A 14,972-nucleotide genomic window follows, 5' to 3' on the forward strand; every position below is an offset into this window, starting at 1 on the left:
AGTCATATATTTCTGTTTTATGAATAGTGCCCCAAGCCACAAATATTCATAGAATATAAAATCATCACCCATGTATGAAGAAAACTTATTTATTCTTCTAAATTAATTTTTATACAGTAAAAACAACAATAGCAGCTACAAGTTGATGGATACTTATATAAATATATTTCAAGTAATCTAAAGAGAAAAATATACCAACTACATGCATATACAGATATACTCACTCACATATATTTTTAATCTTCATGATAACATTGTAAAGTAAGATATAATATTCCCGTTTTACAGATGAGGGTTAAGATATTAAGTATTAAATAATAAATGAGTAGTAAAGCTGAGATTAGATCCTAGTACTTCACATTATTTAACAAGAACCTCATTTTTCTTATCTTTAGTTGCATGGGTCAAGAGAAGGGCTCTTATATTTGGGAGGAGGGGTCAAATATCATATTATCCTCATATTTAACTTGCAGATAGTAATAATAATATTGATTTATATTCTCTGTTGTAGTGTATAAAATACTTTTCATATATAACATTCATTCAATTAAAAGTTACTGAGTACCTAGAATGTGCAAAGTACTATGTCATATGTCGGATATACAAGTGGGCAAAGAGATGACTGTTCCCTTTAATGAGATTATATCTTAGTGAGGGAAGAAAGATAATAGTCTGGGTAATAACAGCTATGATAACTATGATAGTTATAGTGAGTACACACAGTACTAAAGACAAGAAAATAAGTGTCCAATAAATTATCTTGGTGGTCAGTAAAATCTTCCTAATACCTTTTTGTTAGATGGATTAATCAAAGATATAGGTAAAATAAAACAATGACAAGTTAGTGACATGAGAAGGAAGAAATATAACCAATTGGTGTGCCAGAGTACATCCATAACTGGTCATACTGGTTATCGAGAGTCAGTCAATGGTTGAATTTTCAGGAACTGTCTGAGCCTGTTTTTAAAGGCACGGTAGCAGGAAATCAACTGTAGTTGAATTTTCATAATGAATTTGACAAAACCTACAAATCAAGATTCAGGGTTTGTTTAATTTTCCTGATAGTCAAGTGATAAAGTTTTGTCAGCACACCATTCAGTAGAACTAACTCTGTGTATAGATAATAATATAATAGGATATCTAGAAAATCTAAGAAAATAAATGATAAAGTAGTTAAATAGTAAGTGAATTATGTATGATAGAAAGATATAAAATTAACCCACAAAAATAAATAACCCTCATATGTAAGAGTAATAATGAACTAAAAATACGATGGAAGAGAAGATTCCATTTATACTGACAACAGTAAATAAAAACTTAGGGAATATTAAAACAACTAAAAAAGTAAAACCTATCTGAAAAAAAACTTTGAAACATTACCGAAAGATGGAAATACAGACTTGAATAGAAGACATATACTTTTTCTTGAATAAATTTTGATTGTGCCGAAGTTAATATCTAAACTTAATACAAATTTAACAAAAATATGAAACCCTTTTTAAGTTACATAAATTGATTCTAAAGATTATATTAAAATATGAGCCTGAAAGAATACCTAGGAAAACTCTGAAAAAGAATAACAGTGAATAAGGACTATTCTTGTTATATATTAAAATACTAAAAATTTTCTATAATTAAACCAATGTGTTCCTGGCACATGGATAGGTCAATAAACAGAAATAAGAATCCACAGGTAGATACAAATACACATAAATATTTGGTATACAGTAAACATGTGGTTTCAAATAACTGGAAGAAACATAGCCTTATTAAGTAGTACTACTAGAATAATTAAAGAGCCATTAAAATAATAAAATAAGATTATTACTGCACACTATACACAAGAATATACTCCACATGGATGTACAACTAATGTTAGAAATAAGAGTTATACCCAAAGAATACAAAAATACTAATTTAAAGGGATACATGCCCCTTATGTTTATAGCAGCATTATATACAATAGCCAAGATATGGAAATAGCCCAAGTGTCCATCAACTGATACATATATATTCCACATTTTCTTCAGTAATTCAGTATGTGTGTGTGTGTGTGTATACACACACACACACATATACACATATTACTCAGCCATAAAAAAGAACGAAATGTTGCCATTTGCAATGATATGGATGGGGCTAGAGAATATTATGCTAAGTGAAATAAGGCAGTCAGAGATAGACAAATACCATATGATTTCACTCATATGTGGAATTTAAGAAAGAAATAAGCAAAAGGAAAAAAAAAAGATAGAGAGACAGACAGACAGACCAACCAAGAAACAGACTTTTAACTATAGAAAACAAATTGATGGTTACCAGAGGGGAGGTGGGTGGGAGTATGGGTTAAACAGGTGATTGGGATTAAAAAATGCATCTGTTGTGATGAGGACCAGGTATTGTATGAAAGTGTTGAATCACTATATTGTACACCTGAAACTAATATTACACTGTATGTTAACCAACTTGAATTTAAATAAAAACTTAAAGAATAAAAGTTATAAATACCAGACCCCCCCAAAAACAAAACAAAACAAAACAAAAAATGAAACAAAACAAAGACAAACAAACAAAAAAGTGAATCGTTTATAACCAGGGTGTGAGAAAAGCCTTCTAACTAAAATTCCAGATAGAATTTTAAAAATCCTGAATTTAATTTCAAATCAGTAAAGATAGTTTGTATAGACATAAACAATGTGAGTGAAGTCAAAAGACAAATGAAAAACTGAGATAAAATATGTACTTAAAGATTTATACTGGAGATATCAATATGAACTGATGATTTTAAAAATGCCTGTCTTTATTCTGGAAAAAGTCTACCATACACAAACTGAGCAGCCAACTTCTCATTTTTCAAGACTAGTCTTTACTAGAAGAAACTAGGGCTTTGTGGAGAAATGTCTGCTTCTATGTAAAGTCTGGAAATGTGTCAGAAAGTAAGCAAGTGCTCAGAAACTAATGGAGAATTGGCAAAAGAGGTAAACACTTTCTGCATCTGTGACAAGTTGATGCATTAAAAATAATAATGATGGTAATGCACTCAATTTCACAATGCACTCAAAACACATTTGAGTCCAAATGCTATCAAAGAGAAAAAGAGATTACAAATAAGAAAAATGAAGGAGGAGAGCTCTGATTTTCAAAAGATTGACAGATAACAAATGTAAAACAAATTACAAAATTAGAAAAATCACTGGGCAACATTTACCCTCCCTCCACCCATAAAATTAATTGTTTGAGGCCGGACATATTAATAGACACTAAAAACCATTGGTTATTTGGGAAGAGCATTTTAACACAGTCTCAAAATATAACTCCACAGATTCCTTTTAAATTACAAAGAACAATGGTATTATTACTCTGGGGATCTCTGACAGATGCCACTTTTAAAAAATAATCAATTTAAGTATCATCAGTAGCAGGAAAAAACCTGACAGTACAGACCTCTAATGTGATTGAAAAGGAAGTACATAACATCTATGAGGACATTGTTTTTAAAACGTTTAACCTAAATGTCAGAATGAAGACACAATCATTTCAAACAAATTAAAAATATAGGACATTTTACTAACAATTAGTCACAATTTTTAAACAAATAGCAATGTTATGAAAGACAAAAACTATTGGGATATTGGTTGAAATTAAGGGAATATAAAGAAACTTGACAATCAAACACATGGACCTTGAAGAAATTCCAGATCAACACCTCACGCCAGTCAGAGTGGCTAAAATGAACAAATCAGGAGACTATAGATGCTGGCGAGGATGTGGAGAAATGGGAACCCTCTTGCACTGTCGGTGGGAATGCAAATTGGTGCAGCCACTCTGGAAAGCAGTGTGGAGGTTCCTCAAAAAATTGAAAATAGATCTACCTTATGACCCAGCAACAGCACTGCTAGGAATTTATCCAAGGGATACAGGAGGGCTGAGGCATAGGGGCACTTGTACCCCAATGTTTACAGCAGCACTTTCAACAATAGCCAAATTATGGAAAAAGCCTAAAAGTCCATCAACTAACTGATGAATGGATAAAGAAATTGTAGTTTATATACACAATGGGATAGTACTTGGCAATGAGAAACAATGAAATATGGCCTTTTGTAGCAACGTGGATGGAACTGGAGAGTGTTATGCTAAGTGAAATAAGTCACAGAGAAAGACAGATACCATACATTTTCACTCTTATGTGGATCCTGAGAAACTTAACAGAAGACAGTGGGGGAGGGGAAGGAAAAAAAAAAGAGAGGGAGAGAGCCAAACCATAAGAGACTCTTAAAAAGTGAGAATAAACTGAGGGTTGATGGGGAGTGGGAGGGAGGGAAGGGTGGGTGATGGGCATTGAGGAGGGCACCTGTTGGGATGAGCACTGGGTGTTGTATGAAAACCAATTTGACAATAAATTTCATACTAAAAAAAATAAAAAATAAAAAAATAATGGAGTAAAGTCTAGAAATTCTTCAAGAAAAACAGTAATAACCCAAAGTTTATACATAACCAAAGAATAATTTAACTTTAAAGGCATAACATAAGCATATTTAAAGATCCAATATAGTTGGAACAAATACTTCCTGAAGAAAATACCAGAGAATCAAAATGAATCAGCCAAGTAATAATAGAAACAATGGCAAAAGGAATGGTCCTGAGTTTTGAACTCTAATTAATGTGAAACGAAGACCAGCACAAAAGTGGACATGATGGCTGCACAACATAATGTACAATTTTATTATCAATAGTGTAGAAATTAAAAATGAATAATAAGAAGAGAAGATTAAAAAACAGAAGGATAGTACAAGTTTCCCTATCTGACAGTATTTATATGAAATCTTTTGTAAGCCCAAATGGCATAAAGCAAAGAAACAATTACCATTAAATTATATGGAAAATGGGGTGCCTGGGTGGTTCAGTGGGTTAAGTGTCCAACTCTTGATCTCGGTCAGCTCAGGTCATGATCTCATGGTTTGTGAGTTCTAGCCCTGTGCCGGGCTCTGTGCTGACAGCGCAGAGCCTGCTTGGGAATGTGTCTCCCTCTCTCTTAAAAAAAAAAAAAAAAAAAAAAAAAAAAAAAAAAAATTACATGGAAAAAGTCTTGAGTAGTCCCAGACCCCAAAAATAACCCCTCTGAGTTTTTTCTTATATCTTAGGACACATCTTGTCTATGGATGTATCAAATCAATCAAGATAAAACACAGATGCTCACAGACATAATTCAAAGCTTTGGCAGCCTGAGGCTGAGATGCTGAGTATAGTTCTTGGGTGTTGGGTGTGGCCACTCTTTCTGTTTAGGATGTAAACTGCCTCTATAACAGCTTGCTGCAAAATGAATGTTGAACACTTTTTTTTCCTTGTTTAATAAAAGCAGAAATCTGTTTAGGATTTATTTGATTAGTGAAAACATATAGATCTTTCATAAATGTGAAGCAGTGTAATGCAAATTTTCAAAAAGTGGGGGATACCTGTGTATGAAATGTGATCGCCAAAACTGATATGAAAATTATAAATAGATACATTGTAAGATATAAAGAAAACCACAAAATACTATAATCAAATACAATTGGGTAATGGAGCAGAAAGTAGGAATGGAAGATCAAAATTCAAACATTAAAATTTATCAGAATAAGCACAAACATACTCAACAATATAAAGGAAACAAACAACATACTAAAAAGATACAGCACATTTGTACATCAAATAACTGATAAAAGTAGAATAAAAAAATACAAAAAAATTAAGATTACATATCCATGCTGTATCAATAAATATAAATGTTCTAAGCTTTACCATAGGAAAAATAATTTCAGAATTGATCAAAGAGCATAATTCTTATAAGTTGTGAATTCAAGAGATTCTTCAAACCTCAGGACTTTGCAAATGTTAAAAGACAAAAGCAGGGGCAAAATGTTAAAAGACAAAAGGCAAAAGCCTACTCACAAATGAAAATGAAAGTAGTGAACAAAATGATCTTATCATAAAAATAGAATTCAGGTAAAAAGAAAATGTTACAAAAAAAGATGGAGTATGCTTTATAATATCAAAGAATATAGTACACAAATAAAATTTATCAGTTATTATTATCTATATAAGAAATAACAGTATCAAAACTCATAAAGCAATATATAGATAGGCAAAAACATATTAGCTGGCTTTCATTCACCCCTCTCTATTCTCAACAGATAAGGTGTAAAACAATATTGACACAATAATATATAAGATCAAAATAACATATTAATATGGTAGATATAATTAATTATCTTGACTAGCATTTCTTTAAAATCAGAAAATACAAGTATTGACATAATAGTGAAACTGACCCATATTAAACCACAAAGAAAACTTTGGAAGTTTAAAAAAACAGAAATGATACAGAGTTTATGCTATGATCAGAGCTCAATAAAGCTAGAAGTTAATAACAAACAACAATAACAGCAACAAAAATAAGAACAAAAAATCTATACCATATCAAAATGTGTTAAAAAGATATCTAAAAATTCTTGGGGATAATCAAGAAATGAAAAATGAATTTCATAAGCACTAGAAAAGAAGAAAAAATAAACATATTAAATAGAACCTATAGGATACAGCTAACAAATACATATGGTCATAAATATTTTAAGAAAAATTGATTTAAAGTGGGGTGTTAACCTCCTCGCATCCATGGATAGATCATCCAGGTAGAAAATCAATAAGGAGACCATGTCTTTGAATGACACATTAAACTAGATGGACCTAACATTTCATCCAAAAACAACAGAATACACATTCTTTTCAAATGCACAAGAAACATTCTCCAGAATAGACAAATTTTAGGCCACAAAACAAGTCTTATTAATTTAATAAGATTGAATTATACTGTGCATCTTTTCTAACCACAATGCTATGAACTAGACATAAATCACAAGAAATAAACTGGAAAAACATAAATATGTGGAAGCTAAACAACATGAAACTAAACAACAAATGGGCCAATGAAGCAATCAAATAAAGTAAAAAAATAAAATAAAATAGATGGAGACAAATGAAAATGCAAACACAATGGTCTAAAATATGGGGGACATAGTAAAAACAGCTTAAAAAGGAAATATATAGTGACACAGTCCTACCTCAAGAAAATGTTTGAGTAAAAAATCTAATTTTACACCTAAATGAACTAAAAGAAGAACAAACAAACCCAAAGATGAGTGGGAGAAAGGGAATAATAAAGATCAGAGTAGAAATAAATGACATAAAGACTAAAAAAAAAAAAAAAGTCACTGAGAACAAGAGCTGGTTACTTGAAAAGGCCAACAGAATTTATAAACTTTTAATGAGATTCATCAAGAAAAAAAGAGGATCTAAAAAATAAAATCAACAATGAGAGAAAAGCAACAATGAGAGAAATACAAAGGATTGTAAGAGAATACCATGATAAACTATATTCCAACAAACTGGACAACCCAGAAGAAATGTGTAAATTCCTAAAAATACACAATCTTCCTAAACTGAATGCAGAATAATTATAAAATCTGAACAGACCAATTACTAGTAATGAAATAGAATTGGTAATAGAAGAACTACCAAAAAATAAAGTCTAGGACCAGATGGAGTCACAAGTGTCTACCAAGCATTTAAAGAAGAATTAATGCCAATTCTCCCGAAACTATTCCAAAACATAGAAGAGGAAGGAAAGCTTCCAAACTCATTCTATGAGGCCAGCACTACCCTGATAACTAAAATCAGACAAAGACACCATAAAAAAAGAAAACTAACGGTCAATATCACTGATGAAAATAAATACAAAACTCTACAGCAAAATATTAGCAAACTGCATTCAATACAATAAAATGATCATTCACTGCAATCAAGTGAGATTCATTCCTGGGATGCAAGAATGGTTCAAGATTTGCAAATCAATCAGTGTGATACTACATCAAAGAAGGATAAAAAAAATGAAGGATAAAAATTCTCCATCATCTCAATAGATGCAGGAAAATATTTGACAAAATTCAATATCTATTTACAATAAGAAAAAAAAAAGCTCTTAACAAAGTGGGTTTTAGAGGGAACATACCCCAACATAATAAAGGCCATATGAAAACTCCACAGCTAACATCACACTCAGCGGTGAAAAAGGAAGAGCTTTCCACTAATACCCAAAACAAGACAAAGATGTCCACTCTTGCCACTTTTATTTAACATAGTATTGGAAGTCCTAGTTACAGTAATCAGGCAAGAAAAAGAATTAAGAGGCCTCCATATTGGTAAAGAACAAGTTAAAATATGTCACTATTTGCAGATGACATGATACTATACATAGACAATCCTAAAGATTCCACTACAAAAAATGAAATGAATTAAGTAATAAATGAATTAATAATAAATTTATTATTAAGTAATAAATGAATTCAGTAAAGTTGCAGGATACAAAATCAATACCCAGAAACCAGTAGTATTTATATACACTAATAAAAAAATAGCAGACAGAAAAATTAAGAAAGCAATCCAATTTATAATTGCTCCAAAAAGAATAAAATATAGGTATAAATTTAACCAAAGAGGTGAAAGACCTGCACTCTGAAAACTATAAGACACTGATGAAAGAAACTGAAGATGACACAAACAAATGAACAGATATTCCATGCTCATGGATTGAAAGAATTAATATTGTTTAAATGTCCATACTACCCAATGCAGATTCAATGCAATCCCTATAAAAATACCAAGCATGGGGTGCCTGGGTGGCTCAGTCAGTTAAGTATCCGATTTCGGCTCAGGTCATAATCTTGTGGTTCGTGGGTTGAGCTCTGTGCCTGGCTCTGTGCTGACAGCTCAGAGCCTGGAGCCTGCTTCAGATTCTGTGTCTCCCTCTCTCTGTGTCCCTCCTTCACTTGTGCTCGCTCTCTCTCTCTCAAAAATAAGTTAAATTTTTTAAAAATATATTTTAAAAATTTGTTAAAAGAATATGCAATGGAGAAAAGACAGTCTCTTCAGTAAATGCTGCTGAGAATGCTACATGTAAAAGAATGAAACTGGATACTTTCTGACACCATAAACAAAAATAAACTCATAATAGATTAAAGACCTAAATGTGAGGGGGTTCCGGAAGATGGCGGCGTAGGAGGACGTGGGGCTCACAGCGCGTCCTGCCAATCACTTAGATTCCACCTACACCTGCCTAAAGAACCCAGAAAACCGCCAGAGGATTAGCAGAAGGGAGTCTCCGGAGTCAAGCGCAGACTAGAGGCCCACGGAAGAGGGTAGGAAGGGCGGCGAGGCGGTGCGCGCTCCACGGACTGGCGGGAGGGAACCGGGGCGGAGGGGCGGCTCGCCGGCCAAGCAGAGCCCCCGAGTCTGGCTGGCAAAAGCGGAGGGGCCGGACGGACTGTGTTCCGACAGCAAGCGCGACTTAGCGTCTGGGAGGTCATAAGTTAACAGCTCTGCTCGGAAAGCGGGAAGGCTGGAGGACAAAGGGAGGGAGAGCTGCTGAGCCCCCGGACGGCAGAGCTCAGCTTGGCGGGGAACAAAGGCGCCAGCGCCATCTCCCCCGCCCATCCCCCAGCCAAAATCCCAAAGGGAACCAGTTCCTGCCAGGGAACTTGCTCGCTCCGCGCAAACACCCAACTCTGTGCTTCTGCGGAGCCAAACCTCCGGCAGCGGATCTGACTCCCTCCCGCTGCCACAGGGCTCCTCCTGAAGTGGATCACCTAAGGAGAAGCGAGCTAAGCCTGCCCCTCCAGCTCCCGTGCACCTTGCCTACCCACCCCAGCTAATATGCCAGATCCCCAGCAACACAAACCTGGCAGTGTGCAAGTAGCCCAGATGGGACACGCCACCCCACAGTGAATCCCGCCCCTAGGAGAGGGGAAGAGAAGGCACACACCAGTCTGACTGTGGCCCCAGCAGTGGGCTGGGGGCAGACATCGGGTCGGACTGCGGCCCCGCCCACTAACTCCAGTTATACACCACAGCACAGGGGAAGTGCACTGCAGGTCCTCACCACGCCAGGGACTCTCCAAAATGACCAAACGGAAGAATTCCCCTCAGAAGAATCTCCAGGAAATAACAACAGCTAATGAACTGATCAAAAAGGATTTAAATAATATAACAGAAAGTGAATTTAGAATAATAGTCATAAAATTAATCGCTGGGCTTGAAAACAGTATACAGGACAGCAGAGAATCTCTTGCCACAAAGATCGAGGGACTAAGGAACAGTCACGAGGAGCTGAAAAACGCTTTACACGAAATGCAAAACAAAATGGAAACCACGATGGCTCGGCTTGAAGAGGCAGAGGAGAGAATAGGTGAACTAGAAGATAAAGTTATGGAGAAAGAGGAAGCTGAAAGAAAGAGAGATAAAAAAATCCAGGAGTATGAGGGGAAAATTAGAGAACTAAGTGATACACTAAAAAAAAATAATATACGCATAATTGGTATCCCAGAGGAGGAAGAGAGAGGGAAAGGTGCTGAAGGGGTACTTGAACAAATTATAGCTGAGAACTTCCCTGAACTGGGGAAGGAAAAAGGCATTGAAATCCAAGAGGCACAGAGAACTCCCTTCAGACGTAACTTGAATCGATCTTCTGCACGACATATCATAGTGAAACTGGCAAAATACAAGGATAAAGAGAAAATTCTGAAAGCAGCAAGGGATAAACGTGCCCTCACATATAAAGGGAGACCTATAAGACTCGTGACTGATCTCTCCTTTGAAACTTGGCAGGCCAGAAAGGCTTGGCACGATATCTACAGTGTGCTAAACAGAAAAAATATGCAGCCGAGAATCCTTTATCCAGCAAGTCTGTCATTTAGAATAGAAGGAGAGATAAAGGTCTTCCCAAACAAACAAAAACTGAAGGAATTTGTCACCACGAAACCAGCCCTACAAGAGATCCTAAGGGGGATCCTGTGAGACAAAGTACCAGAGACATCACCACAAGCATAAAACATACAGACATCACAATGACTCTAAACCCATATCTTTCTATAATAACACTGAATGTAAATGGATTAAATGCGCCAACTAAAAGACATAGAGTATCAGAATGGATAAAAAAACAAGACCCATCTATTTGCTGTCTACAAGAGACTCATTTTAGATCTGAGGACACCTTTAGATTGAGAGTGAGGGGATGGAGAACTATTTATCATGCTACTGGAAGCCAAAAGAAAGCTGGAGTAGCCATACTTATATCAGACAAACTAGACTTTGAATTAAAGGCTGTAACAAGAGATGAAGAAGGACATTATATAATAATCACAGGGTCTATCCACCAGGAAGAGCTAACTATTATAAATGTCTATGCGCCAAATACCCGAGCCCCCAGATATATAAAACAATTACTCATAAACATAAGCAACCTTATTGAAAAAGTCTGGAAAACCTCCAAAAGCATGGAGGTTAAAGAACACCCTACTAACGAATGAGTGGGTCAACCAGGCAATTAGAGAAGAAATTAAAATATATATGGAAACAAACGAAAATGAAAATACAACAATCCAAACGCTTTGGGATGCAGCGAAGGCAGTCCTGAGAGGAAAATACATTGCAATCCAGGCCTATCTCAAGAAACAAGAAAAATCCCAAATACAAAATCTAACAGCACACCTAAAGGAAATAGAAGCAGAACAGCAAAGGCAGCCTAAACCCAGCAGAAGAAGAGAAATAATAAAGATCAGAGCAGAAATAAACAATATAGAATCTAAAAAACTGTAGAGCAGATCAACGAAACCAAGAGTTGGTTTTTTGAAAAAATAAACAAAATTGACAAACCTCTAGCCAGGCTTCTCAAAAAGAAAAGGGAGATGACCCAAATAGATAAAATCATGAATGAAAATGGAATGATTACAACCAATCCCTCAGAGATACAAACAATTATCAGGGAATACTATGAAAAATTATATGCCAGCAAATTGGACAACCTGGAAGAAATGGACAAATTTCTAAACACCCACACTCTTCCAAAACTCAATCAGGAGGAAATAGAAAGCTTGAACAGACCCATAACCAGCGAAGAAATTGAATCGGTTATCAAAAATCTCCCAACAAATAAGAGTCCAGGACCAGATGGCTTCCCAGGGGAGTTCTACCAGACGTTTAAAGCAGAGATAATACCTATCCTTCTCAAGCTATTCCAAGAAATAGAAAGGGAAGGAAAACTTCCAGACTCATTCTATGAAGCCAGTATTACTTTGATTCCTAAACCAGACAGAGACCCAGTAAAAAAAGAGAACTACAGGCCAATATCCCTGATGAATATGGATGCAAAAATTCTTAATAAGATACTAGCAAATCAAATTCAACAGCATATAAAAAGAATTATTCACCATGATCAAGTGGGATTCATTCCTGGATGCAGGGCTGGTTCAACATTCACAAATCGATCAACGTGATACATCACATTAACAAAAAAAAAGAGAAGAACCATATGATCCTGTCAATCGATGCAGAAAAGGCCTTTGACAAAATCCAGCACCCTTTCTTAATAAAAACCCTTGAGAAAGTCGGGATAGAAGGAACATACTTAAAGATCATAAAGGCCATTTATGAAAAGCCCACAGCTAACATCATCCTCAACGGGGAAAAACTGAGAGCTTTTTCCCTGAGATCAGGAACACAACAGGGATGCCCACTGTCACCGCTGTTGTTTAATATAGTGCTGGAAGTTCTAGCATCAGCAATCAGACAACAAAAGGAAATCAAAGGCATCAAAATTGGCAAAGATGAAGTCAAGCTTTCGCTTTTTGCAGATGACATGATATTATACATGGAAAATCCGATAGACTCCACCAAAAGTCTGCTAGAACTGATACATGAATTCAGCAAAGTTGCAGGATACAAAATCAATGTGCAGAAATCAGTTGCATTCTTATACACTAACAATGAAGCAACAGAAAGACAAATGAAGAAACTGATCCCATTCACAATTGCACCAAGAAGCATAAAATACCTAGGAATAAATCTAACCAAAGATGTAAAAGATCTGTATGCTGAAAACTATAGAAAGCTTATGCAGGTAATTGAAGAAGATATAAAGAAATGGAAAGACATTCCCTGCTCATGGATTGGAAGAATAAATATTGTCAAAATGTCAATACTACCCAAAGCTATCTACACATTCAATGCAATCCCAATCAAAATTGCACCAGCATTCTTCTCGAAACTAGAACAAGCAATCCTAAAATTCATATGGAACCACAAAAGGCCCCGAATAGCCAAAGTAAATTTGAAGAAGAAGACCAAAGCAGGAGGCATCACAATCCCAGACTTTAGCCTCTACTACAAAGCTGGAATCATCAAGACAGCATGGTATTGGCATAAAAACAGACACATAGACCAATGGAATAGAATAGAAACCCCAGAACTAGACCCACAAACGTATGGCCAACTCATCTTTGACAAAGCAGGAAAGAACATCCAATGGAAAAAAGACAGTCTCTTTAACAAATGGTGCTGGGAGAACTGGACAGCAACATGCAGAAGGTTGAAACTAGACCACTGTTTCACACCATTCACAAAAATAAACTCAAAATGGATAAAGGACCTGAATGTGAGACAGGAAACCATCAAAACCTTAGAGGAGAAAGCAGGAAAAGACCTCTCTGACCTCAGCCGTAGCAATCTCTTACTCGGCACATCCCCAAAGGCAAGGGAATTAAAAGCAAAAGTGAATTACTGGGACCTTATGAAGATAAAAAGCTTCTGCACAGCAAAGGAAACAACCAACAAAACTAAAAGGCAACCAACGGAATGGGAAAAGATATTTGCAAATGACACACCGGACAAAGGGCTAGTATCCAAAATCTATAAAGAGCTCATCAAACTCCACACCCGAAAAACAAATAACCCAGTGAAGAAATGGGCAGAAAACATGAATAGACACTTCTCTAAAGAAGACATCCGGATGGCCAACAGGCACATGAAAAGATGTTCAACGTCGCTCCTTATCAGGGAAATACAAATCAAAACCACACTCAGATACCACCTCACGCCAGTCAGAGTGGCCAAAATGAAGAAATCAGGAGACTATAGATGCTGGAGAGGATGTGGAGAAACAGGAACCCTCTTGCACTGTTGGTGGGAATGCAAATTGGTGCAGCCGCTCTGGAAAGCAGTGTGGAGGTTCCTCAGAAAATTAAAAATAGACCTACCCTATGATCCAGCAATAGCACTGCTAGGAATTTATCCAAGGGATACAGGAGTACTGATGCATAGGGGCACCTGTACCCCAATGTTTATAGCGGCACTCTCAACAATAGCCAAATTATGGAAAGAGCCTAAATGTCCATCAACTGATGAATGGATAAAGAAATTGTGGTTTATATACACAATGGAATACTACGTGGCAATGAGAAAAAATGAAATATGGCCTTTTGTAGCAACATGGATGGAACTGGAGAGTGTGATGCTAAGTGAAATAAGCCATACAGAGAAAGACAGATACCATATGGTTTCACTCTTACGTGGATCCTGAGAAACATAACAGAAACCCATGGGGGAGGGGAAGGAAAAAAAAAAAAAAAAAAAAAGAGGTTAGAGTGGGAGAGAGCCAAAGCATAAGAGACTGTTAAAAACTGAGAACAAACTGAGGGTTGATGGGGGGTGGGAGGGAGGGCAGGGTGGGTGATGGGTATTGAGGAGGGCACCTTTTGGGATGAGCACTGGGTGTTGTATGGAAACCAATTTGACAGTAAATTTCATATATTAAAAAAAAATAATAAAAAAAAATAAAAAAACCAATCTCTTACGCCAAAAAAAAAAAAAAAAAGACCTAAATGTGAGACCTGAAACTATAACAATTCTATAAGGGAACACAGGCAGTAATTTCTCTGACATGGAACATAGCAATATTTTTCTAGATGTGCCTCCTAAGGCACAGGAAACAAAAGCAAAAATAAAAAAAAAATAGACTACATCAAAATAAAAAGCTTTTGCACATTAAGGGAAACCACCAACAAAACAAAACAAAACAAAAAAATCAATCTACTTAATAGAAGATA

This window comes from Panthera pardus, unplaced genomic scaffold (genome assembly GCF_024362965.1).
Source record: "Panthera pardus isolate Hobbes unplaced genomic scaffold, ASM2436296v1 HiC_scaffold_15, whole genome shotgun sequence".
Taxonomy (NCBI): domain Eukaryota; kingdom Metazoa; phylum Chordata; class Mammalia; order Carnivora; family Felidae; genus Panthera; species Panthera pardus.